At 41.1% G+C, this 8,702-nt stretch overlaps 1 protein-coding gene across 1 annotated transcript in view; it reads right to left on the bottom strand.

Annotated features, from left to right (window-relative positions):
• MORC1 (MORC family CW-type zinc finger 1) overlaps positions 1-8,702 on the bottom strand; it is a 314,151-nt gene that overhangs the window by 290,033 nt on the left and 15,416 nt on the right. The window lies entirely within an intron of this gene.

Raw genomic sequence — 8,702 nt, 5'->3', positions numbered from 1 at the left:
CACTGTTGTGGCCTCTCCCGTTGCGGAGCACAGGCTCCGCGGCCATGGCTCATGGGCCTAGCCGGTCCTGGCTCATGGGCCTAGCCGGTCCGCGGCATGTGGGAATCCTCCCGGAATGGGACATGAACCCGTGTCCCCTGCATCGGCAGGCAGACTCTCAACCACTGCACCACCAGGGAAGCCCCTTCATTCTGTACCTTTTGATTATTGGCACTATCAGAGATGAATGGGAGTATAGATAATCAGAAGTCATTGTCGGGACTTCCCTAGTGGCGCAGTGGTTAAGAATCCACCTGCCAATGCAGAGGACACAGGTTCGAGCCCTCGCCCGGGAAGATCCCACATGCCCCGGGGCAACTAAGCCCATGCGCCACAACTACTGAGCCTGCGTGCCACAACAGCTGAAGCCCGCATGCCTAGAGCCCATGCTCCACAATGAGAAGCCACCGCAATGAGAAGCCCCTGCACCACAACGAAGAGTAGGCCCCACTCACCGCAACTAGAGAAAGCCCACGCACAGCAACAAAGACCCAATGCAGCCAAAAATAAATAATAAATAAATAAATTTATTTTTTAAAAAGTCATTTTCATTTGGCTTAAGAATTATTAATTTACGTTTGTGAAACTGACTTTTGGGGAAGTCACACTTCTTGAAATAAGAAAATAAAGCCACACTATAAAAACCTATTTAGGAAAAATTGGAATATATATATAGAGAGAGATATAGATATATCTATATATATCTATATCTATCTATCTATCTTTTGTTATCTCATCTTCCTCCCTCCCTCCCTCCCTCCCTCCCTCCCTCCCTTCCTTCCTTCCTTCCTTCCTTCCTTCCTTCCTTCCTTCCCTACCTGATGTAAATTTGTCCTTCCTCTTTCTTTCCAAACAAGCATTCTAGATCTCACCTTGTCTAGAGGCTGGAAAATAAATGAGTTAGTTTTTAAGAACGGAAGTTGAAACCTCCTGTACTTTAAACGCTCAAGTTTATAATATCTGTTGCCAAGTAAGAGAGCCTGTAAAACAAACTGGATCAGATTACAAGCACCAAGTCCAGGGTCAGAAAAACCCATGCACACTGATTTCAGAGGCTTCCTGCTTTGAATAGTCTCCAGGTAAGTAGCCAGAATGGGTTTCCACGATTGCCTGCTCACAGGCTTTCAACTAGTAATCCCTGAAAAGTTGGAGAAGAAACCCAGCCATATGGCCACATGCTGTGTGCTCTGTGGCCTTCCTTGAGGGGGTAATCTGTCAAATTGTTAATGGCTTAGCAATTAGGGAATACTCTTCAGTGTCCTCTGGTCATCACTAACCTCAAAGAAAGTTTTTAATTTGATGTTATTGGGGCTATCAGATATTTTTTTCAGGAATTGTGAACTTTATGCTGTCTTTACAACTTTATGCTGTCTTTACAATTTTATGTGTCTTTACTTTATGTCTTTACTTGCCCATCATAATTCATAAAGTTTTGTCAGCATTAATACTTATCAGGGAACATCCAAAGCCTTGCCCTTCCTAACTTTAAGAAGTCTTTGCTCTAGTTTTTCCAGAATCCTGCCCAAAATGATTATGTCATCTAAATAGATAAATGCCTCTAGGTAGTTTACCCCCCCAATTACCTTCTCCATTAAACTTTGAAAACTGGCAGAGGCCCTGGAAACACTTTTGGGCACCCTTTCAAATTGATACCCCACCCCATTTCATACACAGGGCAGATGAAGTAGATTTTTCTCTTGATCCTCCTTAGCCCTGGGTATTTGATCATTCTTACTCTTCAAGTCCAGGTATGACCTCCAATGTCTCTCTGGCAGACAGTATAAGGTGGCTCAAACTCCAGGGACAGAATACTAGTTTATTTTAGTGCACGATTACTTAGAATGCCATAGTCCATGGAATTATACTTGGTCAGGTTCCTTTCATACCACCATGCTAGACCATACCTAAAGCTCTGGGATTTGGATATAATGCTGCTGATGAATAACTCTTTAGTATGCTCACATATGTGTTCAACTTCAGAACTTGCAATCTATCTAGAATGCTTCTGGAAAGTGAGTGGATCATTTTTATCCTATTATTTGTTGTCTCTCTGAACATAACATATTTCTCATTCTTAGAAGAACAACTGCTGGTGTCTTAAAATTTTTTCTTCCTGGTCTCTTGTTCCCTTCATCAGGTACTGAGATGTCTTAAAAATCCAAACATTTTAACTTTAATTTGGGAAACACTATGGATGCAACTCTAGTTAGAAAAACGAGGGTTTTATGGTGTATATTTCTGTTTGGCCAATATGCCCATTCTCTCTTTTTTGAGGCAGCAGCAAATAAATATGAGGAGAAAAGTACATCTAAATATGATGGTCAGCCTGTGCTGACACTGCTGGACTTGCCCTTATAGTAAATTGGAATTTGTTCTCATAAGTAATGACTCACTCCACAGGCCTCCCAGATTGGTGCATATAATGCTAGATTATCTACCTGCTAAATGACCCCATAGCCACTGAGAGAAATTCTAGTCTAAAATTAAAAATAAACAAACAAAAGCTAAGAATAATTCTCCGAACTTAAGACAGGCAGGCTCAAAACCAACTACCTCTGCACTGTGGGATGGCATCAATATTCCCCCTTAGGGCTGGATTCAGGTTTTTAGTGGCTTCAAACTTATGCAATTTAGGATCTCTCTTTAAGAGAAAAAATACAAAATTACATAGGCAAGATTTCATACAAGGATGTTGGCCGGGGAGAACAAAGATGAATATTTTCAGATATTTTCTCCCTACTCTTAAGCATCAAACAGGAAGTCCTTCATCTTCTCTCAAGAATTTTGCTCCTTAGTTATCCCTTCTCTCTTCTACAATCAACCAACCTTTCCTCCCTGCTGAATCATTTCTCTTATGCAAAGATGTGCTATTATCATTCATCCTTAAAAGTGTCACCATAAGAGCCTATTAACAATTCTCAGGAAAATGAAGAAGAATAAAATGAAGTCTAACCTTTTTCTTTGTCTTAGTCTAGTTTCACTTGTTCATAGGGTACCACATGCAGAGGTCCTGCACCCGGCACTTCAGACCAGAGTTCCTGGTGCGAAATGGCTGCAACTGACGCTTCAGCTCATCAGGCCGTTAGCAGAGATGCTGCATCTGGCACCTCAATTTGGAGCACTGTGAGCAACAAAACTGCACCCCATCTATAAGAACTCTGCCTCCTTCTCTCCCCTCCCTGCAGACAAGAACTCTATAAAGCAGCCATGCTCCTCATGTCCTTTCACGGAAAGCATGTACTCTAGAGTGCGAGCTCATACCACTCGAGTCTTTGATCAAAGAATGAAGGCTTCCTTTGCTTCTGAACTGAACTTGGTCTTGTTTTATTGGCTCAAATGGCACCAGGCAGAAGTAGCCTTGTTGGGCGCCTGTAGGAGGGTTGGTAACAAAATTTTGGCAACCACAAAGGGATAGATCATGGCCTTTTTGCCTACACCTATTCACTGGGCTCGCCAACCTGCAGGGTTCAACAGTCGCATTCTCCATAGTCACTTCTGGTTTGGTAAAGGAAAGTGGCCAGACCTGTGAGTCAAGAGGCAAGACCAGGAAAAGGCCAGTTATTAAAGACCGCTAGGCAAAATGGAATAAGGATGCTCAATCTGAGTTCAAGGAAAGGCACTGAAGATGCCTGAGTGTAGAAGGGTCCCAAGGTAGGTATGTGACAGTGGCTTCACCTCTTTCAGCCAGTGTCAGTTTCTCTGAAATGGGCTGGGGAGCTCTGTGAGCCACTCACAAGACCAGGTACCCCATTATTAAGAAGCTGTGAGCTGCTGGCAAGAACAGGAAATACCCAGTATGCAACCTCTCCTCCCCTTTCTGCTTGTGAGGTGAATCTTGGGTGATTCTTTATCAACTGAAGTTCCAAGGGCTCTCCTCCCAGTACCAGCACAGAATTTCAGCTGCCCAGCAATATGGTGAGTATCCTGTTGGGAATCCCACATGCTTTTAGCTCTCACCAAGCAGGAAGTCTGCAAACTCCTCCTTTTCTGCAGAAAGGACAAAAGAGAAGACCACCATCTCAGACAGCTGTGCCACTCCCTAATGCACCAAGTTGGTCAGGAACTAATGTGGCTAACCTGTTCTGGCCCAGAGGCAGTCCCATCTAAACTCCTGTGGGATATTTTGACTGAGGAAAGACTAAATACAAATTCAAGGGGGAGGAGTCTGACATAGCCAATTGCAGGGAGCTCCGTGACCTGGCGGTACCAAACCGCCCCCCTTGAACATGATCTAATTGATGTTCAAAGTGATAGGTTCCTGGATCAGAACTAACCCTTAAATGGTAGCAATAAAAAAAGCTTTGTGAGGAGTTGACCCAAACCCAATCCTAACTTGCAAAAGAAGGCAAGCTGAAATTGAAGGTATGAGGCCATCAATCTTGTGGCATATCTTAGATGAAAAATTCAGCAAACTAGCCAAGAAGAGGATTACTGACCAAAAGTGAAGGAAAAGGGCTAACAGGACTTATGTGAGATTGATTCATTATAAGGAATTGGCTGACTGGCTCATGCAACTACAGAGGCTAACAAATCCCAAGATCTGTAAGGAGAATGAAGACGATTAAGAAATGGTTTATAATCCACCTTCCATGGAGGAAAGACAATCTGGATACAGTTGTGGAGAGCAGGCATCCTCCTGGACACACTCAGATTGGTTCAAGGTGGCAGAGTAGAAGGATGTACGCTCACTCCCTCTTGCGGGAGCACCAGAATCACAACTAACTGCTGAACAATCATGACAAGAAGACACTGGAACTCACCAAAGAAGATACTCCACATCCAAAGACAAAGGAGAAGCCGCAATGAGACAGTAGGAGGGGAACAATCACAATAAAAACAAATCCCATAAACGCTGGGTGGGTGACTCACAAACTGGAGAACAATTTTACCACAGAGGTCCACCCACTGAAGTGAAGGTTCTGAGCCCCACATCAGGCTTCCCAACCTGGGGGTCTGGCAACAGGAGGAGGAATTCCTAGAGAATGAGACTTTGAAGGCTAGTGGGATTTTACTGCAAGATCTCAACAGGACTGGGGGAAACAGAGACTCCACTCTTGGAGGGCACACAAAAGTAATGTGCACATCAGGACCTAGGGGGAAGGAGCAGTGACCCCACAGGAGACTGAACCAGACCTAAATGCTGGTGTTGGAGGGTCTCCTGCAGAGACGGAGGCTGGCTATGGCTCACTGCAGGGACAAGGACACTGGCAGCAGAAGTTCTGGGAAGTACTCCTTGGCATGAGCCCTCCCAGAGTCCACCAAAGAGCCTGTAGGCTCCAGTGCTGGGTCACCTCAGGCCAAACAACGAACAGGGAGGGAACTCACTCCCAACCATCAGCAGAGAAGGAAATTAAAGCTTGACTGAGCTATGCCCACCAGAGCAACACTAAGCTCTACCCATCACCAGTCTCTCCCATCAGGAAGCTTGCACAGACTCTTAGATAGCCTCATCCACCACAGGGCAGACAGCAGAATCAAGAAGAACTATAATCCTACAGCCTGTGGAATGAAAACCACATTCACAGAAAGGTGGAAAAATGAACAGGCAGAGGACTATGTACCAGATGAAGGAACAAGATAAACCCAGAAAAACAACTAAATTAAGTGGAGATAGGCAAGCTTCCAGAAAAAGAATTCAGAATAATTATAGTGAAGATGATCCAGGACCTTGGAAAAAGAATGGAGACAAAGATCAAGAAGATGCAAGAAATGTTTAATAAAGACCTAGAAGATTTAAAGAACAAATAAACAGAGATGAACAATACAATAACTGAAATGAAAAATACTCTAGAAGGAATAAATAGCAGAATAACTGAGGCAGAAGAACAGATAAGTGACCTGGAAGACAGAATGGTGGAATTCACTGTTGCAGAACAGAATAAAGAAAAAAAGAATGAAAAGAAATGAAGACAGCCTAAGAGACCCCTGGGACAACATTAAACGCAAAAACATTTGCATTCTAGGGGTCCCAGAAGGAGAAGAGAGAGAGAGAAAGGAACCGAGAAAATATTTGAAGAGTTTATAGCCAAAAACTTCCCTAACGTGGGAAAGGTAATAGCCACCCAAGTCCAGGAAGCACAGAGAGTCCCAGGCAGGATAAACCCAAGGAGAAACACACCAAGACACAGAGTACTCAAACTGACAAAAATTAAAGACAAAGAAAAATTATTAAAAGCAACACAGGAAAACAACAAATAACATACAAGGGAACTCCCATAAGGTTAACAGCTGATTTCTCAGCAGAAACTCTACAAGCCAGAAAGGAGTGGCACGATATATTTAAAGTGATGAAAGGGAAGCAACTACAAACAAGATTACTCTATCCAGCAAGGATCTCATTCAGATTTGATAGAAAAATCAAAAGCTTTACAGACAAGTAAAAGCTAAGAGAATTCATCACCACCAAACCAGCTCTACAACAAATGATAAAGGAACTTCTCTAAGTGGGAAACACAAGAGAAGAAAAGGACCTACAAAAACAAATCCAAAACAATTAAGAAAATGGTCATAGGAACATACATATCAATAATTAATTTAAATGTGAATGGATTAATGCTCCAAGCAAAAGGCACAGGCTCGCTGCACAGATACAGAAACAAGACCCATATATACATTGTCTACAAAAGACCCACTTCAGACCTAGAGACTCAAGGGATCAATCTAAGAAGAAGATATAACAATTATAAATACATATGCACTCAACATAAGAGCACCTCATACATAAGGTGAATGCTAACAGCTATAAAAGAGGAAATCGATAGTAACACAATAATAGTGAGGGACTTTAACACCTCACTTACACCAATGGACAGATCATCCTGGCAGAAAATAAATGAGGAAACACAAGCTTTAAATGACACAATAGACCAGACAGACATAATTGATATTTATAGGACATTCCATCCAAAAACAGCAGATTACACTTTCTACTCAAGTAGGAAGGAACAGTCTCCATGATAGATCACATCTTGGGTCACAAATCAAGTCTTGGTAAATTTAAGAAAAATGAAATTGTATCAAGCATCTATTCTGACCACACTGCTAGGAGATTAGAAATCAATTACAGGGAAAAAAAACGTAAAAAACACAAACACATGGAGGCTAACCAATACAGTACTAAATAACCAAGAGATCTCTGAAGACCTCAAAGAGGAAATCAAAAAATACCTAGAGACAAATGAAAATGAAAACACGATGATCCAAAACCTATGGGATGAAGTAAAAGCAGTTCTAAGAGGTAAGTTTATAGCAATACAATCCTACCTCAAGAACAAGAAACATCTCAAATAAACAACCTAACCTTACACTTAAAGGAACTAGAGAAAGAACAAATAAAACCCAAAGTTCGTACAAGGAAAGAAATCATAAAGATCAGAGCAGAAATAAATGAAATAGAAACAAAGAAAACAATAGCAGAGATCAATAAAACTAAAAGCTGGTTCTTTGAGAAGAAAAACAAAATTGATAAACCTTTAGCCAGATTTATCAAGAAGAAGAGGGAGAGGACTCAAATAAATAATATTAGAATTGAAAAAGGAGAAGTTACAATGGACACCGCAGAAATACAAAGCATCATAAGAAAATACTACAAGCAACTCTATGCCAATAAAACGGACAAACACAAACAATCCTACCTCAAGAACAAGAAACATCTCAAATAAACAACCTAACCTTACACTTAAAGGAACTAGAGAAAGAACAAATAAAACCCAAAGTTCGTACAAGGAAAGAAATCATAAAGATCAGAGCAGAAATAAATTTAAAAATCTTCCAACAAACAAAAGTCCAGGACAAGATGGCTTCACAGGTGAATTCTATCAAACATTTAGAGAAGAGCTAACACCCATCCTTCTCAAACTCTTCCAAAAAATTGCAGAGGAAGGAATACTCACAAACTCATTCTACGAAGCCACCATCAGCCTGATACCAAACCCAGACAAAGACACCACAAAAAAAGAAAACTACAGACCAATGTCACTGTGAATATAGATGCAAAAAACCTCAACAAAATCCTAGCAAAGAGAATCCAACAACACACTAAAAGGAGCATACACCATGATCAAGTGGGATTTATCCCAGGGATGCAAGGATTCTTCAATATATGCAAATCAATCAATGTGATAAACCATATTAACAAATTGAAGAATAAAAACCATAGGATCATCTCAGTAGATGCAGAAGAAGCTTTTGACAAAATTCAACACCGATTTATGATAAAAACTCTCCAAAAGTGGGCATAGAGGGAACCTAGTTCAACATAATAAAGGCCATACATGACAAACCCACAGCAAACATCATTCTCAATGGTGAAAAACGGAAAGCATTTCCTCTAAGATCAGGAACAAGACAAGGATGTCCACTCTCACCACTATTATTCAACATAGTTTTGGAAGTCTTAGCCACAGAAATAAGAGAAGAAAAAGAAATAAAAGGAATACAAATTGGAAAAGACAAAGTAAAACTGTCACTGTTTGTAGATGACATGATACTATACATAGAGAATCCTAAAGATGCCACCAGAAAACTACTAGAGAGAATCAATGAATTTGCAATGAAGTTGCAGGATACAAAATTAATGCACAGAAATCTCTTGCATTCCTATACAGTAACAATGAAAGATCAGAAAGAGAAATTAAGGAAACAATCCCATTCACCACTGCAAC

The sequence above is a fragment of the Physeter macrocephalus genome, chromosome 1 (assembly GCF_002837175.3).
Source record: "Physeter macrocephalus isolate SW-GA chromosome 1, ASM283717v5, whole genome shotgun sequence".
In the NCBI taxonomy this organism is placed as follows: Eukaryota; Metazoa; Chordata; class Mammalia; order Artiodactyla; family Physeteridae; genus Physeter; species Physeter macrocephalus.
Note: the sequence above shows the minus strand (reverse complement) of the source record. Positions and strands in the feature narration are given on the sequence as shown.